General features: G+C 39.1%; 1 long non-coding RNA gene across 1 annotated transcript; it reads right to left on the bottom strand.

Moving 5' to 3' along the window:
- Nucleotides 1-1,698: 1,698 nt before the first annotated feature.
- On the bottom strand, nucleotides 1,699-22,533 carry LOC122217095. The gene is made up of 3 exons (XR_006201286.1): nucleotides 22,459-22,533; nucleotides 14,359-14,438; nucleotides 1,699-2,369 (listed from the first exon to the last, which is right to left on the bottom strand). It is a non-coding gene; the product is annotated as an uncharacterized LOC122217095 (long non-coding RNA).
- Nucleotides 22,534-23,157: the final 624 nt, after the last annotated feature.

Below are 23,157 nucleotides of genomic sequence, written 5' to 3'. Positions count from 1 at the left end.
TGTCAGATTGTAAACTTCTTGGCCACATAATAATCATGTACATACTCTTATTTTATGAGAATTTTATGGTACCATTGTGTGACAGGTATTTGCCCTTTATAGATATAGATACTCTTTCTGAATCAGACAAGGGAGGTGAATAAATATGTACAAGTTGCTATAATGCTGGAAATCGACCCTGGCAGCCCGTCTCACATTTGGACCGATTTAGGTTGGTCTTCGTTTGGGGATAATGTACTAAGCCAGGACACAGGCATAAACATTAACCCTGGCACCGCAACCATGTTGGCTTGTACCATGGTAGAATTTATGAGGTCTCTTCATACAGTTAAGACTCCAGTAGTAATTTAAACCAAATTAATCACATTGGCCATATTGGTTCAGTTCAACTCTGGGATGTCTTAATTTGGTCAGAGGTGCATTAACCAGCAATTAAAATAAATACAAGAATATATATTGTTCTTTCAGTGACAGGCAAAACTAGTAAGGATAACACAATTTAATCGTTGAACTATTCAGTTTTTTTCAACCTATCGATATTTAAAATATGTCTTACAGTAAAGATGTCACAGCCTGTTTAAAAATACAAACAGACCATTTTATGGTCCCCCATTTATGATGGTTCAACTTTTAATTTTTTTTAACTTACAATGGTGTGAGAGCCATATGCATTCAGCAGAGATTGTACTTCAAATTTTGAGTTTTGATCTTTTCCTGTGCTCTCGAGATGCTGTACAACGTTCCCACGATGCTGGGTGACATCGGCCACAGGTTCCAGTCAGCCACGCAACCGTAAGGCTAAAAAACTGATGTACTCTCAACAATTCTATGCCCACACAACCATTCTGTTTTTCACTGTCAGTACAATATTTAATGAATTATGTAAGATGTTCGACACTTTATTGTACAATAAGCTTTGTGTTAGATCATTCTGCCCAACCGTAAACTAATGTAAGTGTTCTGAGCATGTGTAAAGTAGGCTGAGCTAGGCTATGATGCTCAGTAGGTTAAGTATATTAAGTGAATTTTTCTGTCTGTAAATGAATTCTTGACTTATGTTATTTTCAATTTCTGATGTTTATCAGACTATAACCTCATTGTAAGTCAAGAAAGATCTGTACGTAATATAAAACAGTTTGTTCTTATAAAATTATTGATATTTTTATTTTTAAATTTTTTTTAATGTTTATTTATTTTTGACAGACAGAGAGACAGAGCATGAACAGGGGAGGGGCAGAGAGAGAGGGAGACGCAGAATCCGAAGCAGGCTCCAGGCTCTGAGCTGTCAGCACAGAGCCCGACGTAGGGCTCGAACTCACAGAGTGAGAGATCATGACCTGAGACGAAGTCAGACGCTCAACTGACTGAGCCACCCAGGCGCCCCTATTGATATTTTTAAAGTATTAGCTTCCTTTTCAATAAATATTGTATTTCAAATTACTTCATCTGAAAATAAAACCCACAAATAGCAATAATTCTGTAAGCTGGTTTTTTTTTTTTTTTTCCTTTTCTTTTGTATTCCTCGTAACATTTAGCATAGAGACTGGCCAGTATTTATAGAAGGAAAGACCATAAGGCCATTCAATTAAAATTAATGTAGGTTTTAGGTTCTATAGACTGTCGACTATGGCCACAATAATGCCACGTAACAAACCGCTCCGAAACACAGTGGCTTAAAACAACAATTCTTTATTCCTGTTCACCAGTAACTTCTTTTCTGATCTCCTCCCAATATTGTAGGACCTTATTAAATGCAGCCAGTAACAATCAGCACATTTTCAACTTTTGCCTCAGAATGTTTTTCCTCCAATGGTGGAAATTCAATCAGTGCTTCTCTTCTTTCTTTGAGGTTCTCATAGGTGACAGTTTTAACATATGTGTTGTCATTATGTAATATTTCCAACGACTTTTCTCTAAATTTCTTTGTTCTCCACCAACCAATCCCAAGACTGATGCACACATTTCAAGTATTTGTTATGTCAGCACCTCATTCTTGGGTACAAATTTCTGCATTAGTCAATATTGCCGCAAAACACTACTATTCTGAGTCACTTCACAATCCAGTGGCTTAGAAATAGCAATTATTTATTCTCTGGTTCCTGTTAATCGGTCAGCTAGGGCTTGACTGACTAGGCTCGGCTCGGCTGGTCTTGACTGCAAGCTGTGGTTGGGTCTGAGTCCACTTTGGTCTCCACTGAAGGGTAAGCTCAGATCTTCCCCATGTGTGACAATTCTGGGGTCCAGGCTACAGCTGCAATAACTATCCAGGGGAAGCTTTTCTCATGGTAACTGCAGAATTGCAGGATGCATGGCCAACCAGAAGCGCATCTCAGTCCTTTGCTGTGTCACATCTGTTAACAGTTTTTTGACTAAAGATAAACACATAACTGAGATTTAGGGAAGTACAATTTGTTTCAAAGTGTAGGTGTAATTATTACTAGAGGGAAATAAACAATTTTAGTCAGTAATTGAATCTACCAAAGATCCCTCTGTTGAAATTTCACTGAAATAATGCAAGTAATGATTATTCTACGAAAAACTATGGAAAGTAATACTTAATTTATTTTCAATTCTGTATTCAATATTCTTTCTATATTTCCTAAAATATCATGCCAACTGTTGGTAACATTAAGCCAGTTTAATAATCTTATAATCAGAGGTGCCTGGGTGGCTCAGTCAGTTAAGTGTCCCACTCTTGATCTCAGCTCAGGTCTTGATATCAGGGTCATGGATTCAAGGCCCTCATTGGGGTCCACAGTGGGCATGGAGCCTACTTAAAAAAATAACAATCATATTATCAGTCTGATTATATAGTTGAAAAGATTACTAAAACAAATAAAATAATCATTTATGTGTTTTATAAAGCTTAACAATTTTTCTTGGGAATTAATAACAGTGAAAGAAAATTATCAGATCTGACTTTATTTTCTAAGTTGTTGTGAAAGATTCTTTTCAATATAATAGTATTAGGGAGTAATTTTTGTTGATTCCTTTTCTCAAAAACACCTGGCAAACTTATATTAATGATATGCTTCTTGTCTGAAATGAAACTCTTTACCTTGTCATAATCTGTATGCATTCTGTTGAGTTCTTAATGGTGAACTGGTAGGGAAAGTAGAAAGTAGCTAAGCAGTCCCGAGTCACATTGTCCAGAAAGAATTAATTACTCAGTCCAAATCCATCCTTTAGTTATTGTCCACGGGATCTAAACGTATGGACAAAGCCAAAGGAGTGGGAAGCTTAGGGCAGAGTTTAACTATAGAGATTTAAGGCAATTTTGTTCCTAGGTGCAGAGGGAGTGTGTCCCTATTGGAGCCACTAGTCATAGAGATGCAGAGCCATTTTCCAGTAATCTTGAGAGAGGAGACTTATTTAATTTGTCTCATTTGGTCACATGTAGGGCAGCAGGAACAACTGCAGATCTCATTTATTGACATTGGAGAAGGCTCTAAGAGTTTGCTATCTTGTTAACAATTGGCTTAAAGACTAATCCTGTGTATTAGTTGTTTACTAAGAATTTGTTTGGCAGGGTGCCTGGGTGGCTCAGTCAGTTAAGTGTCCAACTTCGGCTCAGGCCATGATCTCACAGTTCATGTGTTCAAACCCTGCATTGGGCTCTGTGCTGATAGCTCAGAGTCTGGAACCTGTTTCAGATTCTGTGTCTCCCTCTCTCTCTGCCCCTCCCCTGCTTGTGCTCTGTCTCTCCCTGTTTCAAAAATAAATACACATTAAAAAATATTACAAGAAAAAAAAAGGAATTTGTCTGGCATTTCTCCCTGGTTCCTGAGAGGTAGTCTATAAATCTCTGGAATTCCCAGAGTGATAAAAGTGTCTTTATTGTTTATGGTGGGGCCCTAAATAGTCTGTGGTAATGAGATAGGGATTGCAGCCGACCACAACCAGAAAGACCCAGCATGTAACTAGAGGGTTGGAGTCTTGAGACACATGGTATCAACCAGCCTTTCAGGGAGGGGAGAGAGGCTGGGGACTGAGTTCAATCACACAGCCAATGATTCAATCAGTCGTGTTCACTTAATGGAATCCCAACAAAATTCTGGACACCAATACCTGAGGGGGTTTCCCTGTTAACAATATTCTGCTCATTTGTTACACATTGCTGTGCCGGGATAGGGATACATCCTGTCTCCACAAGGAGATGACACTGGAAGCTTTATGTTGGAACCCTCTCAGACATCACACTACGCACCTCTTCTTTTGTCTGGTTATGATTTGTTTTTGGTTTTTTGGGGGTCTTTTTTTGCTATAATAAAACTGTTATCATAAGTACAGTGCTTTCCTGAGTTCTGTGAATTCTCAGAGACCAAAACTGAAGGGCTAGAGGGAATTTCAAAATGTGAGTCAATTGTTCAAGAGTGAGGTGCCCAGAGCTGGTAGTCTAACTTCAGGTAATCAGTATGAGAAAGACTGCAAGTAGTCAGAACAGAGCCTGCACTTAAAGTAGTTGTCTATGAAGTGAGAGTGGGCTAACACAGCCCAAGCAGATTAGGATTTGTGTATTCAGATGACTGAGAAGTCATCTTGTCTCCCTGAGGTAACAAGAATTTTACTCGACTTTCTAATTACATATTATTCGTATATATGTATATAGTCAAGATTTCCTGTTAGAGGTGCCTGGGTGGCTCAGTTGGTTAAGCACCCAGCTTCTGCTCAAGTCACGATCTCATGGTTCATGAGTTTGAGCCCACATCAGGTTCCATACTGATGATGGGACCCTGCTTGGGATTCTCTCCCTCTGCTCCTTCCACTGCCCCCCCCCCCCCACACACACCGACCCTGCATGTGCATGCACTGTCTCTCTCTTTCAAAATAAATAAGTAAACTTAAAAAAAATCCCTTTTAAAAAAATTTCCAGACAAATCATGTTCAAAGCAAATGTTCCAAGTATCAAATAATTATTTAATAAATATTACAATTATAATTATTTTAATTTTTATATCTTTCAAGTGTCTGAAAAGGAAAAAAATATTTACCAATTGTATACTATGCAGTAGACAGTATTTACCTGTTTTTTGCTTTTTTATTGTCCATCTCCATTGTTCTGTGCTCTGTTCTGTGCCACAGAGGCTTGATGTCTGGAAAATACATTTCCCAGCCACCCACCCCAGCTGGCTTCCTTTTATGTTCTGGCAATGAGAGGTGGTGGAAAGTCATAAAGTGAAAGGAAAAAAGGTACAGTAAAACCTTGGTTTGTGAGCATAATTTATTCTGGAAACATGCTTGTAATCCAAAGCACTTGTATATCAAAACGAATTTCCCCATAAAAAAATAATGGAAACTCAGATGATTCGTTCTACAACCCCAAAATACTCATATAAAAATTATTACAGCACTGTAATATAATACAAAATAGTAAAGATAATACAAAATATAGAGAAAAATAAACAAATTAACCTGCAATTACCATCAAAAACCTTCGTGGTTGGTGTGAGGGAGGGAAGAGATAGGAGGGTTATTGTGTAGGACAACTTTCACTATCACTATCACTGCTGCCTATTGGATCCATGGAATCTTTCTCTTTTAACAAGGAAGCTATGCAATGACACTTGCTTTTGCCTCCTTTTGAAGATGTCGTGGATACGCGACATTGCATTGGCCCACAATCCCGCAGCATGTGCTTGGAGAAAGAGACAGAGAGAAAGAAGGAAAAACCATTGGCTCTGTTGCAATCACGTGACATTCAGCATCACATACTACTTGTATTGCAAGACATAGCTCCTTTATCAAGTTAAAATTTATTAGAAATGTTTATTCCTCTTGCAGAACACTTGAAGAACAAGTTACTCTCAATCCAACATTTTACCATATTTTTCTCTTTTCAGCTTTAACTCTGGCAGTGGCAGAAATAACAACAAAGGTAATGGCTCCTCCATGGTAATATGGACTCCATGTTTCTACTCAGGCTCTTGTTGTAGAGTTGGTGGAGGCAAGAGGCGCTTTGGATGCCACTACAGAACACTGTTCTTGGGCTCTGAATCCATTACCATAGCTACAGGCTTGGGGATTTTGTAATGCTAGCTATGGTATAAACTCCTGGTTGCTTTCAACTGGCTCCAGGGACAGCCCTTACAGCAACCTCAGCTACACAGTGATCATGGGATCTGGGTGATTTTCCTTCCTCTATCCTATGAGCAATAGCAGCAGCTTTGCATAGTTACTAAGATCAGGGATGCTTCACTTCCTCACTTTTGCTCCTCCAGCCATTCCAACACTTTTGTATCCAGTTCCTGGTTCCATTTTTCTGTTTGAAATATTAATATTTTCCAGACCAGATACAGACTGATGATAAAGAGGGCAAGTAATGTTTTCCTGAAAAGTTTTGTCAAATGTAATTTTTATAAATCAAGAAATATTTTATGCAAACAGGAAACCTCTTTAGAAGAAAAATAAACCCTCTGAAAGTGATATACCCAATCCTGCTTCAAGTACTCATCAAATAAATGTTTCTGCTTCTTTTTCTTTTGAAAGCTGTTTGTATCTGCCATTTTATTCCTAATTTATTCTACTCTCATATAGTTTGCAAATTATTTTCATGAATTTATAGCAAAGTATATTGTGATAATGTAAACATGCTATTGTCAAATTTAATATCTATCACAATCAGCCCGAGTGACAATGAGATTGGCTTATTTTATTTACTTAAGTTTACAATTCCAACCTATACCATAAGGGCTGAGTAGAATTTGGGACAGAAAGACTAAAAATCAATTTTCCTAAACAATGATACGTTATTGGAAAAAAAAAAAAACGAAATGAAGATTTTATTATGCAGGTAATTATTTAGGTTTTATATTTCCAAATAACAATGACCTTCATACTAAGATTGCTTTTTGCAGAGGAATTCAAAATGAGTCCAAATTGGTTCCTGACCACTGAAATCTGAAGGTTTCCATGGATTTTATACTAGAAACCTTTAAAAATAAACTTGAAACAAGGAACAGAAAGACCTAATCACTTAGAAGTAACTAATAGCTATTTTAAGCAAGTAACACATATTCCAGGTAATCATTAGAAGACTGATTGATATGACATGTGTCTGTAACTGGGCCAAAGGAAAAGCTAGAATGATGTTTTGTCATAGTCAGCTCAGGCTGCTCTAACAAAATATCATAGACTGGGTGGCTCATGGTTGACTCTTGGTTAGAAGCTTCTTCCTGGCTTGCAGAGAGCTGCCTTCTTGCTGTGTCTCCACATGGTGGAGATAAAAAGAGTTCTGGTCTCCTCCTCTTCTTGTAAAAACACAAATCCCATCATTGGAGCATCACTTTCTTGACCTCATCTAAACCTAATCACTTCCCAAAGGCTTCATCTCCTAACACCATCACACTGAGAATAAGAACTTCAATATATGAATAGGGGTTGGGGGTGGGGACGCAAACATTCAATGCCTAAAAATAGTCGAGCTCAATTCATATATTTTAAACAAAGGAATTGTGGCTTAGTAAAATACAATAAATAAGGAAAAGAAATCAAGAATAATTTTAGTAGTTTCTAGAAAATAGTATTCCATACTTTTTAATGTTCTACTTTGCAGCCTTAGTTGTCTTAAAATAATAAAGTGGGAATTGTCATTTTTATGCTGATTTCAGTGTTTGTAAATTTTGCTCTAAATTTACGTTGTTTTAAATTGTGGGAGCATCTCTTACCGTTCGTCTCTATTTTGTAGTTGATATTCTATTGGGAACAAGGTATATTTACATAGCATAATAACATCCAGATAAAAATATTTAAAAATCTTTTCTGAAAAACATTTGTCTACTTCTATATATCCAGACGTTTGTATTGTAGAAATAATATAACTGATTATTATTTCTTTAATCCAGCTATTTGGTAACACATGAACACAACTATATTCCTTATATTGCTTTACATCTCAGTTTTCTTGTTTATAATATATAACATAAAAAATATATTTTTGTTTGTTTGCTTGTTTTTAGGGAAAGAGAGAGTGCAGGCAGGGAGAGGGGCAGAGGGAAGAGAGAGAGAATCTCAAGCTGGCTCTATGTTCAGCATAGAGCCTGACTTGGGGCTCAGTCCTATGACCCTGGGATCATGACCTGAGTGGAAATCAAGAATCAGATGCTTAATCGACTGAACCATCTAGGCACCCCTCTTGTTTATAATATTTGAGTCTGTTTAGTGTTTATCAGTATAAACAGAGTGAAACATACAAATTACTTTAAAATTGGGGGAGAAAGCTCAACTGCAAGTTATCACCACATCATCATTGTTAGAGATATAATTTTTATTTTTAATATTTGAAAAGAAGCTTGAATAGTTAACTACAGTCATATATATTCTTTCCTTTAACCTAGTAATCATATACCTGGTAATTTATATGAAGAGGAAAATAAATTGAAATACATTCTATAGTTATGAAGAACTTAGTATGCCTTCTACTGGAACAAGAAATTGGAAAAAATCTAAATGTTTAAAGTTAAATGTGATCTGATAAGTTAAGCACATAACAGAATGATTACTGTTGTAATTATGATTATACAAAAACACACAAAAAGTGGATTTGATATAATATGAAGTGGGAAAGCAGAACATATTTTATGCACAGACAGGAACTGCAAAACAGACATATATATACATTTTGTCAGGTTAATAAGCAAAATGAAAATGAGATTTTAGAAGACTGAATTATGTTTTTGTCTTAAAAATATTTGATTTTGTTCATACTTCATTTTAATTTAAATAAAATGCTTCCTTCAAGTTAAAATGCTTCATTTGGAAAGGCACTGAAGTTATGGGTAGGGTTGGAAACCCGAGAGGACTTTAAAGTTTCTTGCTAGAGGTAGAATAAGTCTATAAAACCAAAAAATCTTTTTGATTACACGTAAATAGCAAAATTTAGGGGGAAAAATGTTGGGATTAAGGCCAATAAAGAACATCCTCTTCATGTTTATACTAGTTGAGAATAAAGGCAGGGGAGGTAGATAACTGAAGATAAAATTACCAACTTAACTACTGAGAAATTGAATGGAGGGTCTGGTTTTAGATTTGGACCAAGAAGGCTTGCTTCTTCCTAACACTCCAATTCCTTGGTGTGCAAAGCTTGAAAAAAAGCGCTGAAGGGCAAGTCAGGAGACATGCACTTACCAGGACTGCAGTTCACATCCATCTAAAAATGTAGAAGGAAGAGGCAAAGAGAAGAAATTCCCTAAAGAGAACAGACTTGATCTTGTTTCCCAGGTCTTGCCACCCACCACAGAATACTGACCAGGGGTCATGCGCATGCAAGTTTCTCTTTCTTCCTGTGACACTACAGTCATTAGGCACAATCAGATGCAAATCAATTACTCTACAAATTTTTATTTTATTTTAAAACTAGGAATGAAGTCATGAAGGAAAAAAATTCCAGGATGAAATTTTCTCTGGAAGCTTTATTTTACATAGTTTTTCCAGTGAGAGAAAAATATCTTTAAAATATTTGGGTTTGTGCAGGTTTGCAACTAGAGTGAGGTGAGTAAAGCACCTGCCTTTTGAGCTAAATTTAAGGGGCTGCCAAAAAAATCAACAATCAACACAAATAACATTTTTACGCAATAGTTTTAAGAAATACAATTAGTGCAAATGGATGATGAATAAAATATTAAAATGTTAAACAAAGATAGGATCAGTAACCGATTTTTTCATTTGCCTCAGACTCCAATACAGTTTGGCATGTCACTGATTTGGTGACTAAAATTAATATATTTTAAAAGAATATTCGTCAAGCTCTTTTTTTTTTAATGTAGGGAATTTAAATGCTAGAGTTAAGGTCTGAGAAGCCGAAAAAAAGTGTTTTAAAAACTCTCAAGGTCTAAGATTGCTTATAAAAATCCACTTGGTTACTCATTTTTTAAAAAAAAAATTTAATGTTTATTTTTGAGAGAGAGAGAAACAGAGTATGAGCAGGGGGAGGGGCAGAGAGCGAGGGAGACACAGAATCCAAAGCAGGTTCCAGGCTCTGCGCTGTCAGTACAGAGCCCCATGCAGGGGTCAAACTCAGTAACCATGAGATGATGACCTGAACCAAAGTCAGACACTTAACCAACGGAGCCGCCCAGGCACCCCTTGCAAGGTTGAAAGCCAAAGGTAATACTCTGATGAATCTATAATAAATAATTTCAGGCTCAGAAATTTAGAACAAACAATATATTTGGGGTGTTTTGAGAGAGAGAGAAAGATTGCATGTGCTCTGGGAGATCTTGACCTGAGCCCAAATGAAGAGTCAGAAACTCAACCGTGCCTCTAGGTGCTGAGGATACATCTCTATTTTTCTTAGCTTTCAAAAATGCACTTTGTGTCCAGTGCTATTGTATCATAAACAGAACCCTGAAGGATAAGGTAGGAAAGTAGTTTTTTTTCTCCTATCAACTTGTCTAGCAATGCATTTAGAAACAACGTTTTTTTTCCTACTTTGTAAGATAGGAACAATTTACCAAATCTCTCCTATGTGCTAAAGAAGCTCCTGGTCTTAAAGTCTAGGGAGTGCTTTGAGGTCCTGACCTTTTTTGATTTTAAGCCAAAGGACAAAGAATAACCCTGTCTTCCTCTTTGCTGTATCCCAGACCAGGTTTAGCAAAGAGTGTTGTGGAGTGACCCTTGGTCAACAAGACCAGCATTTAATACCAACTCTGTTTCTTGATGATTCTGTGATTTCGGTCAGGATACTTAACTTCTCCAGGCTTCAGATACCTCACTGATGAAGCACAATGAGGTGTTATGAGAATTCATTGAGGTGAAGGAAGTAAATCCAGCTTTAAACAGATAAAGTCATTGTCCATAAGCTGCCATTTTACCTCGTACAGGAGTTGGCACTTTTTTTCTGTAAAGGACCAGATAGTAAATATTTTAAGCTTTGCAAGCCATATGGCCTCCATCACAAGTCCTCAGTTCTGCTACTGAGGTGCAAACGCCACCACAGACAATATGTGAATGAGTAGGCATGGCTCTGTTCCAATGAAACTTTACAAAAACAGGTGGTGGGCCAGCTTTGGCCCTTAGGCCATAGTTATGCCAATTCCTGACCTAGTACAGCATAGTGTGGATTCAGGCCCTTAGAATCTTTTCATGTTAAAGATACTAGACTCAAAACTCCATGAGAACAGGAACTGCTTCTGTTTGTGTTCATCATTGGATCTCCAAGAGCTTAGTTAGAGATTTGCACTTTTTGAGGAAATGCTAGCTTCACAGCTCAGAGCAGTGCCTGGAACTTAACAACTGGGTAAAAAAAATCAGATGGAAATCTTTTTGATCTAAATATTCTGAAAGATAGGGGCATCTGGGTGGCTCAGTCGGTTAAGCATCTGACTTCGGCTCAGGTCATGATCTCGCAGTTTGTGAGTTTGAGCTCTGCGTCGGGCTCTGTGCTGACAGCTGGGAGCCTGGAGCCTGCTTTGGATTCTGTGTCTCCTTCTCTCTCTGCCCCTCCCCCACTTGTGCTCTGTCTCTCTCTATCAAAAATAAATAAATGTAAAAAATTTTTTTAAAAATTTTAATTTTTTAAAAATTTTAAAAAATTCTGTAAGATATAAAGTCATGATAAGATTCTACCATATACCCATTCTTTCCACACCTGTTTTTACACAACCATTTTGGAGAGTGTTCTCATTTTCCTCTCAGCATAAGATCAGTGACAGAGAGAGTGCTACAACTATTAAAAAAAATGCACGTGATCTGGATATTATGTTATTTATGCCCAAGTTCATAAAAAAAGTGTTAAGTCTCATGGGAGTAAACATCATAGATCACTGTGATTTATTAGAAACAGAGGGATTATGAATGACTTCTGTGATACTTCCCTAACAAAGCAGTGTTACAGGCATGATACTGTTTGGACCTGTGAAACTTGTACATAACAAGCATGGTGCTTAATATATAATTTTAATGGAAACACGACGTAAGTCATTAAGCATTTCTTGTTTTCCTGGACATCTTTGGCCTTTTAATTCTTCGCGTTCTTTCTTACGAATACTTTTTTTCCAGTCGGGTGTTTCTGAAGTTATTAAACATATCCAGTAAAGGGGCGCCTGGGTGGCTCAGTCGGTTAAGCGTCCGACTTCGGCTCAGGTCATGATCTCACGGTCCGTGAGTTCGAGCCCCGCATCGGGCTCTGTGCTGACAGCTCAGAGCCTGGAGCCTGTTTCAGATTCTGTGTCTCCCTCTCTCTGACCCTCCCCTGTTCATGCTCTGTCTCTCTCTGTCTCAAAAATAAATAAACGTTAAAAAAAAACATATCCAGTAGAAATTGGATCTGAAAACTGGATTGAACACAAAGGCTAGTGTTGTCACCAAATAGAGACATCATTCGCTAACAATTCTGCTTGTGGTGGGTCTGTTAATTTGTAGGGAAAGATGTGAGACGTGCTGCACTGTTATCTATGGAAAGCTTTTAAAAGAATAAAAATGTGTAGAAAACAATGGAAAAGTAGAGCTTACTATAGAATTTTTTACTTTTCCAACAAGTTTTTAAAAATACATATAATCCTGGGGCATCTGGGTGGCTCAGCCGCTGAAGCGTCCAGCTTTGGCCCAGGTCGTGATCTCACAGTTTGTGAGTTCAAGCCCCGCATTGGGCTCTCTGCTGTCAGCACAGAGCCCGCTTTGGGTTCTCTCTGCCCCTGCCCCACTCATGTGCTTTCCCTCTTTCTCTCTCTCTCTCTCTCTCCCCCTCAAAGATAATAAAAACAAATTTAAAAAGAATGCATATAATCTTACACAAATATAATCTCAAAACCTCAAATTACAGAAAATATATACTTATGAGTTTGTGATTCTAAGAAAATGATACAATTTTAATGTGAAAAATAAGATAAATATCAACCAAGCAAAATACAATATAAGTCCTATGTAACCCTAGCTCAAGAATTTATAATAATAGATTATTTTTCAATTTTATTTATTTACCTATCAAAAAATTAATACACGTTTGCTACATCAAATTTCTGTGTTTGGATCTCTGAAGATCACAAAGATTCATTTGAAGGTATCCCAACATTGAAAGAGCTTGCCATGTAGTCCAGGAAGTAGACTGAGTACAGATTATTCAGGGAAGGAAGCAAGAATGGGTGAGGTAAGAAAGAAGCAGCTATTATCAAAGTGGCTGGATATGGGCCAAGCATAAAGAGGCCAAGCCTCAAGGTTTCAGCTGAGAATGTTGTTATTACAGACAGGAAGATCCCACTTCAAATTCTGTCCTAACACATGGGTACTGGTAAAGAGCCCCAGTAGGATATTGGCCAAAAGAGCAGAGTATTCAGAGAGCCTACTGTTGGGTGTTACTGTCGAAGGAGAATATCAACAAAAATACTAATACCCAGATTGGGAATAGGATTCAAGAGGGATCACTCTTCCTTTTCCTGGTGCATTTTTATCCGTGTTGTGATAAAATCAAATGCGATATACTGTTTTCTACAGGAGGCACTACTTAGACTGTTCATTTTCTGACATATATTAACCTCTATCTTAAAATTGCATTAAGTGGCCAGAGTTAGAAAGTTCTGTTTAAATCCGTAAAAGGCTCAGGCATTGCCTACACTGCCAGTTCAAAGCTTGAGAGCCCCCTCCATCTTAGGGATGTTAGTCCATATGTCCTAGTATTTACTACATAAAAAAGAAAGGACATAATCTGTAATTTTTGCTATGAGTTCAAGTGGCACATAATTAAAATAACCTATGCTTCTAAAACACTCCAAAACTGTTATAGTCATAAGTTTTGGCATTGCACCTTTAGTTCAAAGTCATTTCAAAACCATATTGTATGTGGATCAGTGACCAAGTAGATGCAGAGCAAGGTTGTTTACAATGGACTGGAAAATGGTTCTCTTCACTGCAGATTAGAAAGGGGATTTTGTTAGGAGAATAAAAGCAAATCCAAATATACATGGGATCTGCACATTAAGAGGACATAGAACAGGCTGTATGCTGGTTTGCAGTGCCCTGAATGAAGGCACATTTCTATACGGTTTTTGGTGAGAATGTAATACGTGCTGGTTGCAAAGTAACACCGAAGAAACAGATTCTTTTCTTCTCTTGGCTGTAATTTACCTATCCTTTTCCTGAAATGCCAGTTTGGGGCATTTCATGCAAGCACAAGGCTAGAAAGATAATAAAAACCAAATGAGTGCTTGGCACATTTCTCAGACTGTAATGAAACCAGAGTAATTGAGGGAGTCAGCAAATCACAGTTATCAATCAAATTGTGAAGGTGGTGGGTACAGATGCCAGGTCTGATTTGCTGTCGTGGTCCAGAGAACCTGTTTTGTTTTGTTATTGATTATTTTTGTTTGGTGTTTGCATTATTCTTGAAAACAGAATAATGCACATTGCCCCACTAGGACATATACTTACACTTCAACTTGAGAGAATGAGTCAAAGGTCACAGGGTTGGGTCAATTTCTGAAAGGAATCTGCATGGCAAAGATCTAATCCTAAAAGTGTAAAGAAAGCAGATGAGCTAATTGCAAATATAAATAAAAAGAAAACAGGCACTTCAATTAGTGCCTCAGTTAATCTGGATAGATTGAAAACTCACTTCCCACTCAACTCTAAAATTAATCTTCTCTGATAATGGAAGAGATGTCATTGCAGTGATTTCAGAAATAATGAATTTACCGAGAAATTTAATAAAAGAAAAGGATAAATCCCAGAACTTGGCATCAAATAAGAAAATATTGTTGCTCCTGAATTTTTATTTACCTCCCTTTTTCCTCCTTAATTTGATCTTGCTTTTATCTAGAAAACACAGGTAAATGATCTTTTCTTTCTCTTCCTTTTTTTTTCTAAATAAAAGACCATCTCTTGTATTCAGACTAGACTCAGAACAAAAGCAATTTTTACCCTCGTTCTGAATTTTAAAAATGTTGCGCTTTTTGTTGTTGTTGTTCCAAACAGTTTACTCAATGTAAATGTTGACAAATGAGTCATCCAAGTCCCAATTTTTATCATTTAATTTCTGATGGAAAAGGAACTGGCTTCAACCACCATTTAAGGGAAAGAACAGTTGCTTCTCTCCTACTGATAAAAATTTCAGCACTATAGGCAAGTTCCCTTGATGCTAATATAGATATGGTGGGCCCAACAGACAGGTGGAGTTGGCAAATAAATGTTCATTTCTTCCTTTTATGACTCAATGTTATCATGAGGGAAATCGAGAACATTTCCACAACACAGCTGTGTGGGATTCTCCTGCTCGTCTATCAAGATAACGCAGAGTCTTTTCCTCCCCTGCAGTTTGGCAACCAGTGCAGATCTGAGTAGGAGATACAAGATTACTCTCAAGTTCTGGGCTTCACAGGAAGTGTGGGTCCTGTTTAGAGTCGCCGCCTCTATCTATCAATTTAAGAGTCCCCGTAGCTGCTTGTAGGCTGCTCTGGTTTATAGAATCATACAACGGTAAGACTGGATAAGATAAACAGTCGATGTTTACATCCCCTCTCGGGCTCCCCGATAAGTCATTTTCTGGCACGCTCCCGTGTACCTCTGCTGAAAGGAAACCCACCACTTCCCAGGAAGATTTCTCTATTTTTGATAACCTCTAATTTTTAGACGTGTTTTCCTTGTATTTATTCTTGAACCTGCCAAAATACAAGTGACTTACTTTTCCTAATTTTATGCTTCAAGGTCACCCATAGGAAGTGAATTTTTTTTTTTAATACAAAAACATCCTTACATTTTGAAAGCAGCCCTCATGTTCTTCGGGCTGAAGTTCTGATTATTCTAAGAATTCCTCTCATGAAGGGGTCTTAAGTCTTTTCTGCTTTGGACAGAGTGATTTCACCCAACATCCAAAGCGTGATCAGACCACTGAGGGCCAAAGTGGCCTTGTAGCCCTGGCTGACCCGATGGCCAGAGTTTGTCCTCTGCAGTTCAGTTCTTCCTCTGATATCAGCCAACGTCAACGAGAGAAATCAAAGATGCTGCTGGGCATTCTTAGGAATCATACTTGCCTCTGGAAGCATCACAGTTAAGGCAGACAAATAGTAATAATTTATACTTTTAAGTTCCTCCAGAAACAAGGACTTCAGAGGAAAAAAAGTCCAGAGCCAAAAAGCCAAACTTGTCATCTTCCCCTGCCAGTGACTTTCAGCCTTCCACTTAACCGGATTCAAATGTCATGAGCATCCTTCAACCCCCTTCATCTTTGCTATAGCCAGTGAGCTGTAGTTTCGCTGTTTCCCCCATCTTGACCCTCAGACCCCATGGCTAAAATAAAGCCTTAGACTTTCACAGTCTGCTGTGGCTTACTGGCATCTAGCTCAACCACGCACCTAGCCTGAATCTCCTCTAAGTTTCCTTAGCCTCCACTGCAGTCCCATTAAGTAAATGAGAGCAACAGGGGATGGGAAATTTCAACAGACAGAAAAGCTTATACCAAGTCCAAAGGGGACCCTACTCTATTTCCAAGTATTCTTGTATAGGAAAATACAGATGCAATATTGTCAGGCCCAAGTTTTCAAGAGAAGCAGAAAATCATATTTTTTAAATAAACTTCTTTGATTTTTTTTTAACATTTATTTACTTTTGAGACAGAGAGAGACAGAGCATGAACGGGGGAGGGTCAGAGAGAGAGAGGGAGACACAGAATCTGAAGCAGGCTCCAGGCTCCAAGCCATCAGCCTAGAGCCCGACGCAGGGCTCAAACTCACAGACTGCGAGATCGTGACCTGAGCTGAAGTCGGAGGCTTAGCCAACTGAACCACCCAGGCGCTCCTAAACTTCTTTGATTTTTTAAAAGCTTTTTGGGGGCACCAGGGTGGCTCAGTCAGGTAAGCGTCCAACTTCAGCTCAGGTCATGATCTCACAGATCATAAGTTCGAGCCCTGCGTGGGACTCTGTGCTGACGGCTCAGAGCCTGGAACCTGCTTCACATTATGTGTCTCCCTCCCTCTCTGCCCCTCCTCCACTCTCTCTCTCTTTCTCTCTCTCAAAAATAAATAAATATTAAAAAAATAATAATAAGAAAATAAAAGGGTTTTTTCTGTTTGTTTCTTAAAGTTGGTTCTCTCCCCCAAATATGTCTTCTGGGTGGTTCTAGCCCTAGCCCATGTGCCACTGGTTTGGGACCTTTGTCCCATACTACATTTTCTCAATTGTTCCAATAATTCTTACAATAACTGTAAAAGTATTAAAGAGAATATTACTTAGACACTAGAAGTAGTATAATCAAGTATGCAACAACTATGACACCATGTTAAATAAAACAGTGAAACGTATGTGTATCATATGAGCAACAATTATATTTTTAAAACTCTGATTTAGAAAAAAAAAAGGGAATTAGAAAGCATGAAAATGGTGAGTTTGGATGGAAAGACTATTGTGACTTAAATCTTTCCTTCTTCTCCTGTACAATACTTTTCTAATTCTCTCCTATGAGCCAACATATCTTCTAGAAAGACAAAGAAAATGAGTATGTCTCAACTATCATGTTAGTAAAAGGAAAATCAGAACACAAGACTTTATAGGGACTAGAGGAATTTCTTGATCTGTTACCTGTCCCTTGTAGCATGTCTGTACATTTTAGTCTTCTTATATTCCTTTTAATGTTAACTCATGTTCAAATTACGCTTTTTTTCAGAATGAATTTTGGTAGAAAAACTAGAAATATTGTAACATCGAGATGAAGGGAACAGAAATGGGAAATGAAAATACTATATTTGTTAACTAGGGCATAAAATAAGAGGAAGAATCATACACTCGATACAAGATAGATCAAATTTTCTTATGCTGCCTCTTTCTAACGGGATCTGACTTATTCAAAGCTAACAGTTTTGAGCACCCCCTCTAGGTACTATTATTATCTCTGTCTTAGCGATAAAGAAACTTAGACCCAGTGAGGTCAACCCAATGTCACAGAGCTCCTGAGTGCCAGAACCAGGGTCCGCATCCAGGCTACTGTCCCTCCAAAGTTGTCATGACTTCCTACCGCTTACTAGCCAAATAATCTTAAGTCAAAATAAAAAGCTCCCTGCCACCTAACAAAGTAAAACAAAACGAAATTAGGATTGGAGCTTTTCTAATATGTCTCTTCTCTTGTCAGATTTGTGGCCCAGCTGCAAATGACCTGTAGCGTTTCCACTCAACACAGTTATGTTTCTAATGACGTTTCTTCCTTTTCTTCTTTCTTGCCTCCCCTCCACCCCTCTGCACACTGCTATGTAATAACTGTGGCCGGCAATTTTGAATGTCACACGTGACTTGTAGCACAAGCAGAAAATTTGAAGGACTATTTCATTTGGGATTTCTGAAGACAATATAAAGAACAACCCTGTTGGAGTAAATTCACTGTCACCTGATATTGTGCATGCTGATTAATTGCATGTGTTAGGCATGTGTTTTTATTCCACAGTCTTGATGTTTTCACATCTGGGGCCTTGCTGCCCTACCCAGGACTGGCTAATTCCTAGAGATAGCAAACAACTTACCCGGGAGCATGTCTTTCATATCAAACTAACCTTTCCACAGCCTATACCCAACCCCTTCCTATAATGGGCTCTTTCACTCAGGGCCACTCTTCCTCTGCCTTCATCACCCCAGGGCCAGGTACCATACAACCAGGGACAGTCTCTATGCACCAGAGCCTGCTGAAATTATTGAAACTAGCCAGTCCTAAGCCTGTTCACCCTGTCTTGCCCGTCCGTTCCCATGGAAAATACAATAAGGTCCCTTCCCCACGTGTTTCCCCTACTCCCTCTGCTTTCTGACTGACCCTGGTGCTTCCCTGTGTGCCCCCCTTGGCATGGAGTGCCCCCTCCTCTTGGTATCTGTGAATATATCAAGCTATCTTTTCAATGGCAATTATCTCTTAAGCGATCAGCCTCACCATATCTGAATAAAAATAAAATCTACATTTTAAAACACTCCAGAAAGCCTCAGTCTCATGACATGATTCACACACCCTGGAACGCTAGGTTTGTTATTATGAGTCTGTTTGTGTTGGGCATTAACAGTGCCGAGTCAGCTATGACTCCAACTGGGGCTTTTACAGGCTGGTTTGGACAATAGCTCATAAATGGCTACACCCATTTTATGGGAGAACTGTTCAGGGTATTTACAATGCGTACAAACCCTTGTGTTTGTCACGCAGATGATTAAGCATATAAATAAGTTGTGTCAGTGCTTAAAGCACAAGGCAAGGTGAGCACCTGACATTTCATTACGGTCTGCCACCTGAAACCATTGTGACCTCAGACAGGATTTGACTCCTCGCATGCTAAACGGGAACATGGGTGTTCTAGGTAAGAGCTTTAAAGTAGCAGCAATGGCATGAAGGGTTGCAAGACTAAAATATAGACGTTTAAATGCGACTCTGAGAAAAGTTTTAAATGCCTGAAATGAATTCAGGCTGGATAGTAAATGCTCACAGCCACCTCATAAAACATTGTTTATTTTCTCTGATGAAGGCTCCCTCCCTCGGCATCCTTTCCTTGCCAATACGTGACGTTCTCTGGGGCAATTTCCAATCACCGCTGCTGCTAGCCAGCTGATCACCATAGTAGTCAACACACTGACCCTGGAGAGGAACAAGATGCCCCACTGCCAGCCAGTTTGCAGGATGCAGCCTCAGCAACGTGAAAGCTCCAAACACCCCTGTGCTCTCTGGCTCAAACTTGGCAGTGTGGGGAGGCTGCCAGGACACCACCAGGAGGGGGGCCAGGGGAATGGTGTGCCAGAGCCAGCAGGTGGCAATGGCCAACAGCAGCTCAGAAAGCAGATCAGTATTTCCAGCAGTTAAGACAGCCAGCAGGGGTGGGAGCCAACGCTGCCCTTGTTATCCAATGTATAGGCATTGTTATAAATGACATTGGAGTCTCTGTACATCTCTCATTGGGCTTGTTAGCCAGGTGGCGGTTTTACCAGAGTCATCAATGCTCCAAGCAAAGCGTATGCTATATCATTTAACTTACATTTGAAGCCAGGGAGTTACATTTCTTAAAATAATGTCTTGGAGACACAATAACAATGATCTCTGGTATTCATATAGTACTGTTCTCTAAGGCGGTTAATGCACCTGCCAGACGGCATCTGAATCAAACTGAGCCTACTGCTCATGGTAGATGAGGAAATGCCATCGAACAGCTATAAAAATTAGAAACATAAGATGTGGACGTGATGCTTTGGAATTAGGGTCGTGCAAAATTTGAGACAGAATCAAGATGAAAGTCTAGGAGTTCTGAATGGCACTTTCATACACAAGCCAATATATTAGTTGGAGAAGTGTATAAAACTCTGAGTGATGTTTGTGTCCATGCTATATTCACTTCAAATGACAAGACTGAGACATGGTACAATATGGGCTTTTTTTTTCATTTTGATCTGGAATAGGATTAAATACGTACTAGAGAAGAGAAAAATGGTCATTATAAATTTGTTCTAAATCCTTTCCAGAGCAGAGATAATGTGGAAAGCAGATGTTATAAGAGATGTTTTCCAAGTTGGAACAAATTTCAGTAAGTTGTAATGCTTCTGAAATGAGCAAGGCCTAGCAATCAACAAATATTTATTGCTGGCCTACAATAAAGCTAGCACTGCCATTCTTGAGAAACACATACAAAAAGTCTAAGACCAAGTCTGTGATTTTAAGGACATCAGTGTTGTTGGCAGAGAACAACTAGCAAAAGAATTACTAGCCAACATGAAAGGAGACAGTGCATAGATTTCTCCTGTCATCAGAGTAGGAGGAATAGAGAGGTGGGTGAAGCCTGGAGAGGTGTAGGGAGGCTACCCAGAGAGAAGGGATATACTGGCTGGGCCTCCGCGTGGGTAACATGGGCCCCAAGTGCCTCATCATACAGAGCCCTACACAGGGAGACAACTTTTGTCTGTCAAACGTTACTAGAGCAAGCTTCAATCACTGAGACCCAAGAACTACGTTAGGATATTGGTGAACAAGACAGGTTGTGATGGTTCTTAAAAGTGGAGAAAGGAGTCTGAAAACAGCCAATAAATGCTGCTATGTCTCCTCTAATTCCATCTAGCTTATTGTCTGTGCTTTGGAACCATCATCTATGTCTAAGTCAAATTCACCCAAAAGAAGAAGCAAACCATACTGCCTCAGTTACGACTGCCTTCCACCTCCTGTTTTTACAAAGCCAATGCTCATTTTTATGGCTTTTTTAAAAAGTAGAACCAATTAGAATGGGGTGGGGAGCTGTAAGCTCCTTCTCATCCTCTTACTCCCCTCCATCCCCAAGGGATGAACTCCTGATGTCCCTTAGGTAAAACCTCCTGACTCAGGAAAATAGAGTTTGAAAATTACTAAATGTGCTAATTCGTTAATGACTTTTGGATCCTATAATCCTGAGAATACAGCTAAGAATACCAGGTGGTAGTTTTAAGTGCAAACAGAGGCTAAAGATACATTCTTTCTAAAATGCTACAGTTAACATCTGGTACTCAAATTTTGGAGCTGGATATAGGGCTGCTCCCCTTCCCACCGCCACACATTGGTTCCCCTTCCCACTGAGGGCCTTTCCCCCGCCACACATCGGTTCATCTTTTTCACATCTGTGTGGTATTTTATAGTTAGGTTCACATAGCACCCCTTTTTGCTGTTACCAACGTCAACTTTCGAACACAGGGATTGCTCACATTTTACTCCAGAGTTGCAAGAAAGGTAGGCTCCAGTAACTTCTTGCTCACAAGGCCAGTGAATATTTCAACATGACAGAGTCGTTTGACATACCCCCTTGCTGTTTCTAAGCAGCATCTAGCACAAGTTGTTTAGAACTGCTGCTTCCTGGCTTTGGATTTGTTTCGTGTTACTTTTTTTTTTTTTTTTTTTAAAGAACATTTTGAGCTGACTTCCTTTTTGGTATCATTCTCAGCTCTTTTCGTTCCATTCAGTTCTGCGGCATCTGGGAAAACTCTAAGGCATTACGCAGCTTTCCCTTGAAGTTTGCTGGACCCCTGGTAAAGTTCCACATCGTCCTTCACATTTCAAAGTATGAACACTGCCGTCAGGGGGGCAGCAAGGAGGATGTGGCCAAATGGAGACAGTCACACTCAGCTGCCTCTCTCACACTCAGCTGCCTCTCTCCCATCTGGGACATGAGACAGGTTTTGGAGAAGCAGCCTAGAGTTTGGGAGATGATCTTCACTACAGAACAAAGACATATGGACCCCTATCGTTCAAACGATTCCCCCAAGGAATTCACTGGCTGAACAAGGTCAAAGAAGTCACAGGGCTAAGTTTCTTCTGTATCCTCTTGTCCCTCAACTCCCCACTTAAAACAATTCAAAAGGTGAATTTATATCGTAATACAGAGGCTTCAAGCATGGCTGAGTAAAAGGACTTCTTTCAGTTCCTCAAATAGACCAAGCTTGTTTCTGCCACAGAACGCTTGCCCTAACCCTTCCTTGTCCACTCTGTCTAAAATAGCATGCTACCCCCTCCACACCCTGGGTGCCCTTTAATACACTTTCCTGTTTTATTGTCTTTACAGCACTTACCAGCATCTGAAGTGATCTGGTTAATCTATTGGTTAAGTTTTTCGTTTTACTGGTTTTTCTTCATCAGTTGCTCTGTATTAAAATAGAAGTTTCATGCAATCATTGACCTAATGGATGTGTCCCTAATTGTATCCTTGCAATAGTGCTTACTTAGCACATAGTATGTGCACCCCCTCCCTCTCCAAGAAAGAGAATGAATAGATAAAATGCTTGTTGGGGCGCCTGGGTAGCTCAGTCGGTTAAGCATCCGACTTCGGCTCAGGTCATGATCTCGTGGTCCGCGAGTTCGAGCCCCGCGTCAGGCTCTGTGCTGACAGCTCAGAGCCTGGAGCCTGTTTCAGATTCTGTATCTCCCTCTCTCTCTGACCCTCCCCTGTTCATGCTGTCTCTCCCTGTCTCAAAAATAAAATAAACATTTAAAAAAATGCTTGTTGCTTTCTTCTGTCATTTTCCAGATACGGCTCTAATCACTCTCCTTCAGCTACTCCTTTTTTTTTCCCTGTTTCTTTCTGATATTCTAGCAGAGCACTTAGATGGCATAATATGCTGAAGTACAATTATGGCTGGAAAACATTGTTCTTTGAGAATCTATAAAAATATAATTCCAGACAGCACCTGTCCTACTTCAGCTCAACTTGAAGGAATTACCCACTTGCTAGAATCAGCGTGTCAGCTTGTGAAGGCATCATTACTCAGGTG

Source organism: Panthera leo, chromosome B1 (genome assembly GCF_018350215.1).
Source record: "Panthera leo isolate Ple1 chromosome B1, P.leo_Ple1_pat1.1, whole genome shotgun sequence".
Classification (NCBI taxonomy): domain Eukaryota; kingdom Metazoa; phylum Chordata; class Mammalia; order Carnivora; family Felidae; genus Panthera; species Panthera leo.
This window is presented reverse-complemented; position numbering and strand designations above follow the sequence as displayed.